The sequence below is a fragment of the Rhincodon typus genome, chromosome 37, assembly GCF_021869965.1.
Source record: "Rhincodon typus isolate 14 chromosome 37, sRhiTyp1.1, whole genome shotgun sequence".
NCBI lineage: Eukaryota > Metazoa > Chordata > Chondrichthyes > Orectolobiformes > Rhincodontidae > Rhincodon > Rhincodon typus.
In genome coordinates this window covers 12,596,657-12,614,135 of record NC_063368.1, presented here as the reverse complement: position 1 = coordinate 12,614,135, position 17,479 = coordinate 12,596,657, and the positions used below count along the sequence as shown (strand labels likewise).

At 42.5% G+C, this 17,479-nt stretch overlaps 1 long non-coding RNA gene across 2 annotated transcripts in view; it reads left to right on the top strand.

Annotated features, from left to right (window-relative positions):
* Positions 1-4,550: 4,550 nt before the first annotated feature.
* LOC125487160 overlaps positions 4,551-17,479 on the top strand; it is an 18,388-nt gene continuing 5,459 nt past the window's right edge. The window contains exons 1-2 of one of the 2 annotated variants that reach the window (XR_007265682.1): positions 4,551-4,607; positions 8,965-9,010. This is a non-coding gene — a long non-coding RNA (uncharacterized LOC125487160). Of the gene's footprint in view, positions 4,608-7,561; positions 7,633-8,964; positions 9,011-17,479 lie in introns of those variants that run through there. The other variant, XR_007265681.1, reaches the window with a different exon arrangement.

The window sequence follows — 17,479 nt, the reverse complement described above, 5'->3', positions numbered from 1 at the left end:
GTAGGAGAATGTACAGGTGAATCCCTGTCGGATTTGGAGAGATTGTTTGGGGCCTTGGATGGAGGTGAGGGGTGGGGGGAGGGGGTGGGGGGGGCAGTGGTGTAGGAGCAGGTGTAGCACCTCCTGCAGTTGCAAGGAAAGGTTCCGGGTGTGGTGGGGTTAGTGGGGAGTGTGGAGTGGACAAAGGAGTCGCAGAGTGAGCGGTCCCTATGGAAGGCAAATAGGGGTGGGGGGTGTGGAGATATCTCTTTGATGGTGAGGTCGGATTGCAGGTGTGCTGGATGTGGAGATTGGTGGGGTGGTATGGAAGGACCAGGGGGACTCTGTCCTTATTTTTGTTGGGGAAAGGGGATTTGAGGGCAGACGTGCAGGAAATACAAGAGATGCAGTTAAGGGCATTATGAATCACCGGAGGGAGGACATTGCAGTCCTTGAAGTAGGAGGACATCTGGGATGTCTGGGAGTGGAATGCTCCATCTTGGGAGCAAACGTGGCAGAGGTAGAGGAATTGAGAGTAAGGGATCGCATTCTTACAGGAGGGTGGGTGAGAGGAGGTGTAGTCAAGGTAGCTATGGGAGTCGGTGGGTTTGAAATAGATGTCAGTGCTGAGACGGTTACTGGAGATGGAGACTGAGAGGTCCAGGAAGGGCAGGAAGGTGTCGGAGATGGCCCAGGTGAATTTGCGGTTGGGGTGAAACGTGTTGGTAAAGTTGATGAACAGGGGTGAAGTCAAGTGATGTTATGGAAGTTGGAAAAACAGGGAATTGGTGTTGGCAATTAACTCAATAATTAACTTTCATGGAAATCTTTTCCTTCAGTTCACAGAGGCAAAGTAAATTGTAATAATAATAAACAGTTAGTTCTGTTTATGCCAAGGACTTTGGTCACAAGCCTTTGTTCTATTTTTAACAGTGAATTTTCAAGGCAAAAGTCTCCAATAAATGTAAAATGACCAGCAGCACTAAGATGAATTTGTACATTCAAAGGGCTATAATGAAATTTGGAGAGGGAACTGAGACATCTTGGTTCATAGGCTGGAATTAACAGGTCTGTTGAAGTTACAATGTCTCCATGTGCATATTGTACCAGCTCTTGCATGACAGCCACTCTTGCTTCTCGATTGTGGGAACTGCACACCCCTAATGTGTCTGCTGTGGCTTGTCAGCATTACTGTCACATAAGGTTCTGGGTTCAGATCTCACTCCAGGACTTCAGCACTTGAAACAAGACATACACTCCAGTGCAGTGCTGTGGGAGAACTACACTGTCAAAGGTCCTGCCTTTCAAATAAGATGTTTGGCCAAGAGCCCTTCATCTGGGTCACATAGTCGGAGGAGCTCACATGGCTCAATGGGTAGATGGTGGGGTAGCGGTAATGTCACTGGGCAAGTGATCTAGAAGTTAATGCTATGGGTTCAAATCCCAGCATAACAAGTGTGGTGTTTCTAAATTCACTTAAACAGAGAATATAGCACTGTCTGTAATGATGATCCATGACAGCTACCACTCATTAATAAAAACCCATATGGGTTCACCAATCTCTCTTAGAGAAGGAAATCTGTCGACCTTATGTGGTCTGACTGGCATGTGACTTCAGACCCAATGTCGTTGACTGCCAACTACCCGCTGAAATAACCAAGCAAGTCTCTCAGTTCAAAGGATAACTATGAGTGAACAATGAATGCTGTCCTCGAAAGATCCTGTGAAAGAATCAGTTTGAAAAAGATACAACTTTGAAGAAGAGATGGGGAGTTGTTCTGGTCAATATTTATCCCTTAAACAATGTCACAGAAACAAGTGCTCATTAATATATTTTTGTTTGTGGGAGGTTGCTGTGTGCAAGTTGCCTGCCATATTTCCTAAATTATAAAGGTGTCTGCACTTTGAAAAAGTACTTAATTGGCTATAAGGTGCTTTAAGGAGTCCATCTGTGAAAAGTGCTTTATAAATACAGGCATTTTTTTCAACTTTCTTGATTTCTCAATCTCTCTTGATCTTTCTTTCTCGTGCCCTCCTTTCACTCTTTCCCTCACTCTTCCTGGCTCTCTCCTGCTTTCTCTTTCTCTCTCTGTCTTTATGTCAGTACTGACATTTCCTGTCACCTCCGTAACTAGCTATGTAAAAAAAAATTGCATTTTTGACACACCAGATTCTGTTAGTGGCCTGAACTCAATTCTTCTGTCTATTTCCTATATCCTTTGACAATTCCCAATGGAGAATTTATCTCAAATCTTAAAAAGAATCGAATAACGCAGCCTCCACCACTCTGGGGAAGAGAATTCCACAGACTTACAACTCTCTGAGGGAAAATAAATCCTCATCTCTATCTTCAATGCAAGACCCCCTTACTTTAAAACTGTGCTCCCTGGTTCTAGTCTCTCCCACTAGGGGAAGCAATATCCACTTAATCAATTTCTTTCGAGGTCTTCCATGTTTCAATAAGATCACCTCTCATTCTTCAAAACTCCGAAGAGTGCAGGCTCAAAATGTCCACAGGATACAGACTGTCCATGTCGATTAGGCTAGCAACCTGAGAGCAGAAAGGACCAAAATCCAGATGATTGAGGTAATCATCAACCTGAGTCAGTACAAGGTTTAATGAGTATTGTGTCTCAGTCAGAATGCTGGGGTCCCCAGTTCCACTCCAGAGAAGCATGTGCCTGATTTAATTTAGAAAGAGTTTTGCAAATGGATGAACAACTTTCTTTTGTTGAGTGTCTTTAATTGGGTAAAACATTCACAGGAGCACGAGCAATCAAGCTTTTATCTGAGATACCTTAGGTGGGGTGAGGGTTGCTATCAAACTCAGAGAGGTAGGTTTTATGGAGTATCTTAAAGTCGGACAGATTTTGGAAGGGAATTCCTGAGCTCAGGCCCTCAGCAACAAAAGGCACAGTTGCCAACTTTGGAGCAAGCGCAAGAAAGGAGCTTAAGTCTGCTTCTGTGCTTTGTTCTTGATCTTTGAGGTTAACAGTTGAATAAATGCAGTGAGGGCTGTGAACTGCATTTTCAGTATGTAGGTGGTGTTGAATAGAATGAAACTGGAAAAATGCAGAGATATCAGGTAGCACTGAGTTAGGGTGTCAGGGTGAAGGTCTTCAGCTGAATGGAGAGGTGCCAGGCTGTTTGGGAGCAGCTCGAAATGTCAGGTTCTGTTATCATGGACCTCTGTCACAAATACTGGCTTTCACCTTGACACCCAGTCTTAGCTTCAACTGGGCTGTTTCTGTGGTGCCCTGTTCAGACTCCATACTCTTTCCATCATTAAGACAGCCTAAGACCCCACCATGACATTTCCAGCTCCTCCCTTGACTGTGGGGCCACATTCTCCAAATTCTTGTCATTTTAGACTGATCCTAAACTCTCTATGTTCTCAATTGCTCAAATGTGTTTCTTGGCTCCCGCTCATCCACAATCTAAAATTCTCTTCTTTGCATTTAATTCCCTTCCTGGCTTTGGCCCTCCTGATCTCAGTCATCTCCTCCAGTCCGTCTACTCTGCCCTCCCCATCCTGAACTCTCTTTGTCTGGCTCCAACCCACTGTTCATCCCCATTCCAACATCAACATTGGCAACAACGTCTTCACACATCTCTCCCAGAGAGTGAAGGGGAGAGAGGATGCTTCACCTGTGACATTGTAGTCTCCTATATGAGTTAATTGAGCAGAACACACACACACTTCTGCCATTTAAGAGAACTTAGGTACACACCAATGACGGTGAGAGAGTGCTGCACATTCGCAGACTGTGAAGCAAGATGATAAACTGAAGCCCTCTCTTCCTTCTCAAGTCAAAGATCCTATCCTATAATAATGTTATAAAGAAAAGCAGGGAAGATCCTCAATATCTCCGCACCCTCCAACACCTCTTAGCCTCCTAGCCCATCTCCCTCTATTCCTCTAGGGTCCTGGGCAATATTTATCTTTGAACATCACAAAAACAGATGATCTTGTCATTATCACATTGTCATTTATAATGGGAGTTTGCTGTATACAACTGTTTGAGAGGTGATGGCCTAGTGGCATTATCACCATTAATCCAGAGATCCGGGTAATGTTTTAGGGATATGGGTTCAAATCCAACTATGGCAGATGGTGGAATTTGAAATAAATTAAAGATCTGGAATTAAGGGTCTAATGATGGCCATTACATTGTTGCTGATTGTCAGAAAACCCCATCTGGTTCACTAATGTCCTTCAAGGAAGGGCAAGTCTGGCCTGGTTGACCCATAACTGCCCTCTAGGCAATTAGGGATAGGCAATAACTGCTGGCCTAGCCAATGATGCCTGCATCCTGTTAATGAGTATTTAAAAAATGGATGCTGTATTTCCTATAAAGGAGTATACTCTTCGTAGAGCACCTCATTTCACTGTGAAGTGCTTTGGAGCTGGTAAAAGGCACTAGATAAATGCAGGCCTTTGTTCTAATTGTATGGGTCTTGAAGCTGTTTCTCTAAGCACCCTCTGGTTTATATCACTGTGGTTGTTTGACATCTAATCTGACCCTCAGATACACATTAACTTTTTACTTCCTGTTGTGTTCGTGTTTAGGCGACAGTTGTTTTCGACTTGCACTGAGGTGGAGACAGCTCCCAGATCCTCAGTTCAGGTCAGTTATTTCACTTTTCTGCTTTTATCGATAAAACTCGGGAACTGGTGCTGTAAACAGAGATGGTAAAGCAGCAGGGGTAAGGAGCTTAGTGGGGTGGGGGGACGGTGAGGTTCTGAGGGTGTGGCTCACAGATCCCAGGAGGGGCAGCAGGAGGAGGACAGTGGCATGCGTGTTGGCGGTGAGAGAAAAGAATTGGGAGACAAAGAGGAAGGGCAGCACAGTGGCTCAGTGGTTAGCACTGCTGCCTCACAGCACCAGGGACCCGGGTTCGATTCCACCCTCGGGCGACTGTCTGTATGGAGTTTGCACATTCTCCCAGTGTCTGTGTGGGTTTCCTCTGGGTGCTCTGGTTTCCTCCTACAGTCCAAAGATGTACAGGGTAGGTGGGTTGGCTATGCTAAATTGCCCATAGGTTAGGTAGGTTAGACATGGGAAATGCAGTGATAGGGAAATGAGTCTGGGTGGGATGCTCTTTGGAGGGGTGGGGTGGACTTGTTGGGATGAATGGCCTGTTTCCACACTGTAGGGTTTCTATGATTCTATGAGTCAGTTAAACCCCATTCAGACTCGGTCCAGGGGTGGGCTACCGAGGGCAGATCCGAAGATTGGGACAGGAGCTGGTGAAATGAGAAGATGCAGCTGCACAGTGACTTATGGATTTTAATGAGATCAGCCAGGTGAACCTCATAGAATGAGTTCCCTGATTGGGGCTGTTAATCTGGTCCAATCGGGGAGCCCTGGCTGACAGATATAAACAGGAGTGTCAGAGGTTCTGTTCACTCTGAGAGCTGGCTCTGAGGGAGCTGGATCAGTGTCAAGGACTCTCCACGTGTAAAAGAAGGGTGACTTGGTGATGGGATACCTCTGTGGAATTATTTCAGGAGGGGTAGTTGGAGGATTGGCACACAATGTTGAGGCTTTACTGGCGAATCCATTGATGGAGCTTGCATGGACTCTATCCCATGTAGTGCAGTGTCATGTTAAACTGAAGATACATAAGCTGGCCTCTGTTAGGGGAAGAGTGGGGTTGCTGGGAGCAGGTGGGGTTTACTAACACTCTTGCCCTCCTGATGAGATTAGGGTATGGAGCTGAAGAGACCAGACTGCACCAGCTTACTGTCCTGTCACATGTCATGCACAGGATGACGTTTGGTGTTAGCATTGCCCTCAGCAGAGGTGATATCCAGCCAGCTGCAGCAAAGTGAACAGAGTATTGTGCATTCAAATAACATTCCAGGGAGCTGGGAGCAGGACTTTAGGCTTTCAGCTTAGATCCGAACATCTGGGTCAAATGGAGTCATGACCCATTATCATGTGTGAAGCAGTTGCCTGGCAGTGATCTCTTACAAACTTGCCAGTTGACGTAGTGGACAGTGAAGAGGGTTATCTAAGATTACAGAGAGAATTTGATTGATTGGGACAATGGGTTGAGGAGTGGCAGGTGGAGTTTAATTTGGATAAATGCGGGGTATTGCATTTTGGTAAAAACAAACAAGGGCAGGACTTATACAATTAAAATGGGGCCTTGGGTACATAATTCTTTGAAATTTGCATCACATGTAGATAGGGTGGCTAAAAAGGCATTTAGCACGCTTGCCTTCATTGCTTAGACTTTTGAGTATAGGAGTGGGGATGTCATGTTGAGGTTGTACAGGACATTGGTGAGGTCTCTTGCGGAATACTGTGTCCAGTTCTGGTTGCACAGTTATAGGAAGGACATTACCAAACTGGAGAGCATTCAAAAAGGATTTTCCAGGCTGTTGCCAGGAATGGAAGGTTTGAGATATACAAATAGACTCCACTGGAGGAGGTTGAGGGGTGACCTTATAGAGGTTTTTAAAATCATGAGGGGTGGACTCGGATAGGCTAGATGCTCTTGCCCAATCAGCAATGCCAATTTCCCACATACCAGCCTCTCTTCTCACCTTGAAGGGGACAGAAAATCCATTCCTTAAGCATAAAACCTTGACTAATAAGCTAATGCAGTGCTGAGTGAGTGCTGCACTGTCAGGGGTGGTCTTTTGGATTAAAACTGTCTACCCTGTCAGGTAGATGTAACAAAAGAATTCGATGGGACTCTTCCTTAGCGTTCAGGTCAATATTAATGCCTCAAACAACATCACCAAAGAAAAATATTATCTCGTCAGGTGTATGCTGCAGTTTGTGGGAGCTGGCTGCATGCAATTTTGGCTGCTGTGTTTCCTACATTACAATAGTGACTGCATTACAAGAGATATTTCATTGGTTGCAAATTGCTTTGAAACACCTTGAGGTCATAAAAGTCCTGCTGTGAGTGTGATACTGGGTATAGTGGTTACATTACATTTTAATTAGAATGACTGGGGTGAACACTTGTCCTCAGTGCATTAACCTGGGACTCCAGGTTATTAGTTAGTAGTTGTTTAATGCTCTGAGGACAAGAATTCAAATCCCATCTGTACATCCTTTGCTCGCTGTGATCTGCTGTACTGCTCGTAAACAAAACTTTTCACTGTATTTTGGTACCCGTGACAATAAATCAATCAAATCAAATCAAATTATTAGTGATATTTAATATAAAATTATTGAGTGGGGTCATGGTGGCTCAGTGGTTAGCACCTCTGCCTCACAGGACCAGGGACCTGGGGTCAATTCCACCCTTGGGTGACTGTCTGTGTGGAGTTTATATGTTCTCCGTGTGAGCATGTATGTGTGTGTTTCCTCCCACAGTCCAAAGATGTGGAAGTTAGGTGGATTGGCCATGCTAAATTATCCATAGTGTTCAGGAATGTGTAGATTAGATGCATTATGGGAAATACAGGGATAGATCTGGGTGGGATGCTCCCTAGAGGGTCAGTTTGTACTCATTGGGCTGAATGGCCTGTTTCCATAATTTAGGGGTTCTGTGGAACCTGAAATACTAATGTACAACAGCTGTCATTGACTGCTATAAAAACCCATTGGGCTAGTGCTTTTGTATCACTGTGGTAATGTCTCTACCATTGAGCTAGGAGGCCTGGGTTCAAATCCTATCTGCTTCAAGGTGTGTAAAAACATATCTTTTTCTTTTTATTCATTCATGGATTATGGGTGTCACTGGCTAGGCCAGCATTTATTGCATATCCCCTTTTGCCCAGAGGGTGGTTAAGAGTCAACCACATTGCTGTGGGTCTAGAATCATATGTAGGGCAGACCAGGTAAGGATGGTAGATTTCCTTCCCTAAAGGATATCAGTGAACCAGATGGGATTTTCCAACTATTGACAATAGTTTCATGATCATCATGAGACACTTAATTCCAGATTTTTTTTTCCGAAATTCAAACTCCACCGTCTGCAATTGCAGGATTCAAACCCAGGTCCACAGACATTACCTGGTCTCTGGATTAATAGTTCTGAGGAAGTGTCACTTGACCCGAAACGTTAATTCTGATTTCTCTCCACAGACGCTGCCAGACCTGCTGATCTTTTCCAGCAGTTTCTGTTTTTGTTTCTGATTTCCAACATCTGCAGTTCTTTCAGTTTTTCTCTGGATTTATAGTTTAGGGATAAAACCACTAGACCAACATATTCCCTCTAGACAGGTTGACACAGGAATTAATAAAAAAAATTGGTTCACTAATGCCCTTTGGGGAAGAAAATCTGCCGTCCTTCCTAGGTCTGGCCTACAAGTGACTCCAGACCCACAGCAATAATGGGCGATTCTTAACTGCCCTCCGAAATAGCTGAAGAAGACCCTCAGTGCAAAGTGTCCCTCTTCCTTCTGAACCCAACTGGGCTGCACATCATCCCAGCCACCCGGAGGGGAGGACATAGTAAGGAGTTTGTTCACATCTCCACGGATGGGGCTACAATTTCTGGCCTTGGCAGTGAAAGAAAAACACGTGTTTTTTTAAATTTAATCTCAAAAATTGCGAAGTACATTTCAGAAACAAGGGTGGGGAAACGAACCTGTAAGACACGGCCACTTCAGAATGAGAGCAAGAGTGTTACCAGTTATTTTAATTAGATTAGCAAAACGTGGCCCTTACATGACCTGAGAGGTTTCCTGTTTTGAGCGCAGAACAGCTTGCGTGCCTGTATTTTTCTCTCTCTCTCTTTTCAGAATAAACATCTGCCCACAGCTCGTACACAGATTCGTGTCTCTGCCCCTTTTCCTTTCTCGGCCACTGAATGCAGGAAATGCTCAACTCTACCGCTTCCTGACATATCTCTCTCTCTCTCTCTCTATCTCGATCTCGCTGTTTCCCACCCGGGGCTCACTTGTTTTTTTGGTGCCTGCGTCTTTTAAAAATATATGTATAAGAGATGCCTCCTGATTAAACTGCCTCCTCATGCTTGCATGGATAAAGCTGTTTCTTTTATTTTAATTAACAGCCTCTGTACTTCAGCGGGCAAACTTCCAGCAAAACCCCCAGCTCAGGTAATAAGACTTTATTTTTATATTATGTAAGAAAATGATACATTGGATTTCAGTACTATTAGTTACGAAGAAGGGTCACTAGACCCGAAACAATGTCTCTGCTTTCTTTCCACAGATGCTGCCAGACCTGCTGAGTTCCTCCAGCAATTTCTGGGTGTGTAACTATTAGGGGGAGCTGGTTGGGGAAGGAGCATTTGCTCTTTGAACTGACAAAACCTTAAAGAATCAACAGCTTGTTTTGTTTTGAAACTTAGTGAGAAATTTAAGGTCTGATTTTTTTTTATTTTTTAAAGAAAGTCCTACAATTTGAATTAAAGAAAGCAGGTCGTGAGGCACTTTGAGAATTTAGTGTGCAGAACTTTGTAGGCTCCAATCATTCAAATTAAGGAACTTTTCAATGAAAAGTTAAACTTGCTTTAACAGCCTCTGCTAACCTGAGATTTTGTTCCCCCTATGCATTTTGGCTGGCTGCTGTTTCTTGAAGATGAAGGAAGTGTTGACAAAAGGGGAAAAAAAAACTCAAACTAGTGGCAAGGAAAAATAACTCACAAGATGCAACTTTCTTGCCTGCTTGAAAACGCGAAATAACAAGTAAAGATATGTGGGAGAAGATAGAGGCCTCTGTAACGTAGATGTTAAGACACACGTTCAATAGACAGACTACAAGACAGTGGAGGGGGACTTGAGATTGGGAAAAAATATCTTGAGCTGGGACATGGGGGGGAAATAGTCAACATTTTGACCATTTGATCAAAGCTGAACAACCAGAGATTTTTTTTTTGTAGCCAAGGGCTACAAGGAAGAAGGGTGGACTTGGGCGCAATAGTATCATGATGGTTCCAGACCAGCCACAGAGGGGTAAAATGAAGCAAATAATGCTAGAGATCTGAAACAAAAACAGAAATTACTGGAGAAACTCAGCAGGGCTGGCAGCATCTATGGAGAGAGAAAGCAGAGTTAAGGTTTTGAGTCCGGTCACTCTTCTTCCAACGTTAACTCTGCTTTCTCCCCCCATTAAGCTGCCAGACCTGCTGAGTTTCTCCAGCAATTTCTTGACTTGAATTAGTTTTATTGTCGCATGTACTCAAAGGAGTACAGTGAAAAGTTTATAGGTTGCCACTTACAGCTCTCAGTGAAAACTTTATAAGTTGCCACTTACAGCTCTACTTTAGGTACAAAGGTACTTAGGTACAGCTTCTTCAGTTACAAGATTAGCTACAGTGTAACAATGTCACCAACACATGCTGCGATCTTAGGTAGAGAGTACATACGTACGATCTTTAATTACTGAACAGAGAAATGAATAAAAAAAAAGTTACATTACAGCTATATACTATAACCATAGGTCATAAAAACAAAAAGCAAAGTGGTAGAGTAGTAGAGGCAGGTACAGTTACAACATTTAAAAGACATTTGGACAGGCACACGAATATCAGCCAACGTAGGCAAATGGGACTAGTTCAGCTTAGGATATCAGGTCGGCATGGATGGGTTGAACTAAAGGGTCTGTTTCCAGCTGTATGACTCTATGGAGCAAGACTGACCCTGTCAACAGATCTCCTGACAGGATTAGTAGCAGCACTTCCTGTCCTAGTCCCGTTCTCTCATTAGAGAGAGACACACCAGATGGTGAATTCTAACCACACCTCAGGCCAGGGATGAGGTAAAGAACACAGAACCTTCAAAGTGACTTCAGCCAGTACAGGAATTGAACCACCAACATTAATGTCACTCTGAATTGCAAGTCAGCTAACCAGGCCAACCAAATGCCTGACAGGAGTAGGTACAAGAAAAAGGAGAAACTGAGAGAGTTCCATTCAGGCACCCAATCAAACAACACATTTTAGGGGCTGCTCTTTGTTCTGAACCCAACTGGCCTGAACGTCATCCCTACCATGGAATGGGAGGACAGAGAAAGGGGCTTGATCACATCTCCAGGGTTGGTTTGATCTCCTTATCTAAGGAGGGATAGCCGTGCATTGAAGGCAAATCAGAGAAAGCTCACTCAGCTAATTCCTGGAATGATGAGGAAATGTTGAACAGATTGGCCCGATACTTATTGGAATTTAGAAGAATGAGGGGTGGTCTTAATGACACATATAAGGTTCTGAGGAGTTTTGATAGGGGAGATATTGAGGAGTCAAAGCCCCTTGTGAGGTAGTCTAGAACTAGGGCCACAGTTTCAAAATAAAGTGCCTCCCATTTAATACAGAGGTGTCCTTTTTCTCTGATGATCATTAATTTTGAGCAGCAGAGACTGGGTCATTGGATATATTGAAGGTTGAGCTAAGTCTTTGGTCGATAAGGGATTTTTTTCAATGTTATTTACTTGTGGGAGATGGGCTTCGCTGGCTGGAACAGCAGTTGTTAACTGTCCCAAGTTGCCCTTGAGAAGATGGTGGTGAGTTGCCTTCTTGAACTGCTGCAGTCCATGTGCTGTAGGCAGACCCACATTTCCATAAGGGAGAGAATTCCAAGTCAGGATGGTGAGTGGCTTCGATGGGAACTTGCAGGTCTCAATCTTGATCTCTTGGTCTTCAGTTTCCTGATGGCTCTGTGCAACCTCTGGGCGTACAGGGGCTTCACCTGACCCTCAATAGTGTGATGTACCCAACCCCTTGGTTTCCTTGTTGGCTAGTTTGGCTGGAGTTCCCAGTTCTGTGGGTTTCTCCCTTTTCACTGTCAATAAAATGGTGCACACTGCTTTGATGGAGAAATGCAACAGGGCAGGGAATTCACTGGTCAAAGACCAAAACATTGTCATGGAATACACTGCTTGGAAATGTGGGCTAATTGAAGCATTCAAGAGGAGATTGGATGATTATTTGGATAGAAGTGGCATGGAGGTTGACACTAGGGAATAGAATCAACGCAGGCACAATGGACTGAATGGCCACCTTCTGACTGTAAGAATCCTGCGATTCTGTGAACTGGAGCCCAGGGATGTTGAGTCAACTGTTTAATATTCTAAAATTATTTTCTGGCAAAAATAACTTGTAAATAAAAATAACATAGATTAATTATGGCACACACAGAAGCCATTCAGCCCATGAATTCAATACCAGCTCTCTCTCTGTAGAGCAATTTAATCAGCCCTATTCCTTCTGTTGTATCTCCATAAGTCAGTGAGTTAATTTCCCTCAAATGCTTATCCAATTTCCATTTCAAATTGTTGATCGTATCGCCTTCTACCACCCTCTTTGGCGGCCAGTTCCACGTCATTACATAGAATGCTTTAAATAGTTTCTCTCTCATGCTCACCCCTGCATCTCCTGCCCAAACCCTTAAATCTGTGTCCCCTCGTCCTTGGACCATTAGCTAATGAGAAGAGGATTTCCTTGTCCACCTTTTATCTCATATGTGGTAATCTTATTGGATCTGTTAGATTTCCCCTCAATTTCCTATGGTCCAAGGAGAACAACCCTGATCTCCTCCATTTATAACCTTGTTACTAAAATACCCTCTCAAGGAGCCTCACATCCCTCTTAATGAGTGGTGAACAGAACTGGGCACAAAACTCTAATTATTGGCTTGGAAATTAGAAATTGCATCCCAGGAATTTAAAAGATGTAGATATGGGAATAGTGGATGCACTGGTAGTAATCTTCCAAGAATCCTTAGATTCTGGAAAAGTCCCAATGATTTGGAAAACTGCCAACATAACACCCTTATTTAAACAAAGATAGAGACAAAACAAAACAAAACTACAAGCCAGCTCGCCTAACTTCTGTCTTCGGGAAAGCAGTAGACTCTATTATAAAGAATGTAATAATAGAGCATTTAGAAATATTAAAATAGATGGGAAAACAAGTGGTGACAATGACACAAAGAAGTACAAAAGGATATAGATAGGTTGGGGCAAAAAACTTTGCAGATAGAATGTAGTGTGGGAAATACACACACAGGCAGCAAAATGGAGAAGCTGAACATTATTTAAATGTAGAAAGACTGCAGAAAGTTGCATCGCAGGGGGATTTGGAGCGTCCTTGTGCATGAATCACAAAAATGCAAGCATCCAAGTTCAGCAGATAATAGAGAAGCAAATGGTATGTTGGTCCTTATTTCAAAAGATTGAAGTACAAAAATAGTGACAGTTATCTAAAACTATACAAGGCACCATACCCTAGAATACAGTGAACAGTTTGGGTTCCCGTATCTAAGGAAAGATATATTGGCTTTGGTGGCAGTCCACTGAAGGTTCAATAGGTTGATCCTGGGTGAGGTAGGATTTTTGTATAAGGAGAGGTTGTGTAGGTTGAGCCTGTGCTCAACAGAGTTTAGAAAAATGAGAGACAATCTGATTGAAACATACAAGATTTACAGGGAGTTGAAGGTCTAACAATCATTGGAATGGTAATCCAGAGGCCCAGGCTAATGCTCTGACGATGTGGGTTCAAATCCCACAGTTGGTGAAATTTGAATTCAATAAAAATTTAAAAAGTTAGCCTAATGGTGACAATGCAACCACCGTAAATTGTTGTTATAAACTCATCTAGGTCTAATGCCCTTCAGGGAAAGAAATTTGCTGTCCTTACCCGTCTGGCCAAGATGCGATATGTAACTGTGCCCTGGGTAATGCCAACATCTAATGGATTTTAAAAAATAGTGGGGCTTGACAAGGTACAGGTAGAGAGATTGCTTCCCCTCGTGGGAGACTTTATGACCAGAGGACATACTCTCAGTGCAAGGGGTCACCCACTTAAGTCAGAGATAGGGAGGAAATCCTTCTCTGAGGGTAGTGAATCCGTGGAATTCTTTATCATAGAAGCTGGGTCATTAGCATATTCAAGGCTCAGATAGACAGATTTTTAATCACCAAGGAAATCCAATTATGGAGATTAGGCAGGAAAGTGGGACTGACAATCATCAGATCAATCAAGATCTCATGAATTGCAGAGCAGGCTCAATGGGTTGAATGGCCCACTTCTGCTCCTAAATCTTATAATCTTTCCAGAATATGATAATGGTTCAACATAACTTTACTGCTTTTATGCATTTGTCTCTATATATGAAGCCCAAGATCCCACATTGTTTTCTAAATACCCTCTCGACATGTCTTGCCACCTTCAAAGATCTATTCACCTGCAAGCATGAAACACTTGGACTGGTTTTCAGCCTCTGTGGGGCTGATTAATCTCAGCCTGCAGTGGGCGAGATAGGACTCCATATGGGATCAGCTCCTCAGGGTAAGAGAGAGACACAAATAGAATCAAACTTATCCATGTTGAACACTGTTCCAAAATAAGTGTATATGTGAATATTAGGTATGGGCAGGATTGGATTCAGTCATATTACTCCTGCAGTCAAATTCCCTCTTGACCAGGAGCTATATTTGCATTGCTGGAGTAGAGGAAGTGGCCTATACAATGACTCAGATGTGGAGCCCCTGTACTTTGTTGGACAATGATACTAAATATTCACTGGTTGCGTGATCTTTGCGTCATTGTAATCCTATCTGGTTCACTAATGCCCCTTTAAGGAGGGAAATTTGCCATCTTTACCTGGTCTGGCCTACATGTGCCATGTACCCTCTGGAGTGGAAACTGCTAAGTTATGTTCAGGAAGGCAGCTATTCCTTTATTTGAGTTTGGGATGTGTGGCTAGGCCAGCCTTTATTGCCTGTCCTTAACTGCCCTTGACCTGAGTGGCTTACTGGATCATTTCAGAAGATGGTTAAGAGTCAAAAATGTTACTATGGATCTGGAGTTACATGTAGGCCACACAAGGTAAAACTGGGAGGTTTCCTTCCCTAAGAGACATTAATGAACCAAATGAGATAACACAGTATGGAGCTGGAGGAGCACCATGGGCCAGGCAGCATCAGAGAAGCAAGAAAGTCGAAATTTCGGGTTGGGATCCCTCTTCAGAAAAAGGGACCCTTCGTTCTGAAGAAGGGTCCCGACCCGAAACATGGAATTCTTTATCATAGAAGCTGGGTCATTAGCATATTCAAGGCTCAGATAAACAGATTTTTAGTCACCAAGGAAATCCAATTATGGAGATTAGGCAGGAAAGTGGGGCTGACAATCATCAGATCAATCAAGATCTCATGAATTGCAGAGCAGGCTCCTAAATCTTATAATCTTTCCAGAGTATTATAATGGTTCAACATAACTTCACTGCTTTCATGCATTTGTCTCTATATATTGAAGCCCAAGATCCTGCTCCTCTGATGCTGCCTGGCCTGCTGTGCTCCTCCAGCTCCATACTGTGTTATCACTGATCCAGCATCGGCAGTTCTTAGTATTTCTGAATGAACTAAATGAATTCTTGCAAACAATCAATGATAGTTGCCATAGTCACAATTAATGATAGCAGCTTTATTATTCCAAGGTTGTTACTTGAATTTAAATTCCACCAGCTGTGGGATTCAAACTCATGTCCTGTGAATAGAAGCATGGTCCTCTAAGCTTCTTAGTCAAGTGACGTTGCCACTACACCACCATCTGCTAAAGTTACCCCTTTCTCGAGGACAATTTGGTGTGGTGTTGCCAGCAATGTCTGTATCCTGTGAATTAATTAAAAAGACTCGGAAATCTTGAGCTCTTAGCCGCTAATGTAACGATTGAGAGCAGTTGCTCAAGATTCTGAATAGTCAGAGCTGAGGTTCCAGTGGTTAGCAAATTTAATGATCACACTTGCTTTACAAACCAGACAAGCAGCTGTTACAGAAACCACTGCAATGGGACTAAGCACAACATCATATTGATTGATAGCATTTTCAATATTTCACATCTAACAATATAGAATTCACAAGAAAATTAGCGAGATAAGGCAATTTAGGAGAGATGGTGGTGAAATGAGAATATTAGACAACTAGTCATTCAGAAACCCAAGCTAATGTCTGGGGACTTGGCAGGTGATGAAATTTTGATTCAATAAGAGCCTGAAATTTAAGAAAAATTGCTGGCTTAATGGTTACCACGTAATCGCTGTCACTTCTCGTAAAACCCAACTGGTTCACTAAGGTACTTTAAAGGGAAGGAAATCTGTCATCCTTCCCTGGTGTACAGACCTACAGCGATGTGGTTGATTCTTAATTGCTCTCTGGGCAATTAAGTTTGGGCAATAAATTCTGGCCTAGCCAATGATGTCCATAGAAAATGACTATTATTTAATTAATACAAAACCTCTGATCTATAACTGCATTATTGAAAATATAATGGCAGTAACTAAACTGTATAAAATATTGATCAATAACTACATAAAATATAATTACCAATAATAATACATCTGGATGCACAAATGGGATTTGGATTGATTTGGATCAAAATGATATAAATTCTGTGAGCATTATTCAATGATGTAAAATGTAATAACCATAACCAATCAAATACGCAGAGCGATAATTAATTATCAAAATGTGACCATTAGTAAATTATGTGCAGTAGATGACAAATAATCAATAGATATAAAACAGACAATAATTAGTGAGTTGTTGAACATTAATTTTCTAAAAAAGCAAAATTGAGGAACTTTGTTTTTTTTTAAAATTGAAAGAATAATTCATAAATACTCACTGAATAGTACAGAGGCTGAGAATTGCTGAAAAAGAGAGATATGCGGGTGAAGCTTTTCACCTCGCACTCATTAGCAGATACAAGAATGCTGAAAAGGAACAAAAGTTTATACTACATGAGAATTTTCCCTTTGAAATTTGCCAGTCTTACATCTTGCTGATAAGTGCAAGAAAAGCTTCACCAGCACATCACTGCTTTTCAGCTCTGTACTATTCTGTGAGCATTTATAAATTATTCTTTTAATTTTATTTTGCCAAATATTATGATGCCAAATTTTAAAGGTGCGAGAATGCCAAATTTCAAAGGAACAATTGTCATGCAATATCAATTATTGTTCCCTTTGAATCCTGATGAGTGTAAGACAAAACGTTTGACTGCACATTTCTTTTCTCAGCAATTAAAAAATGAAATAATTGGTTTATCACCAATCTGATTTGCATTGTTAAATCCAGCTAGGCGTGAATCCTGACTCTGACTACCCAACCCTTTTGCAGTCCTAGGTCAGAGAGGTCTACACAATGGAAACAGGCCCTTCGGTCCAACTTGCCCAGGCCATTCCAGTTTTCACAATTTAAACCAGTCCCATTTGCCTGTGTTTGGTTCATATCCCTCCATACCTATCCCATCCATGTACCTGTCTAAATGTTTCTTAAATGATGAAATTGTACTCTCCTCCACCACTATCTTTCAGACACTCCCCATTCTCTGTGTTGCCCCTCTGGACCCTTTTGTATATCCCTGCTCTCCCCTTAAACCTATGCCCTTGAGTTTTAGACTCCCCTACCATGGGGAAAAACTGTCAGCTATCTACCTTCTTCCCTCTTTCCCAAAATTATGTAACTAATAAAGAAGTGTTCCAAAGAAAATTGAAAAACAAAATGCAATTCTTTGTAGAGATGGAGGAACACAGCAGGCCAAGCAGCATCAGAGGAGCAGGAAAGCTGATGTT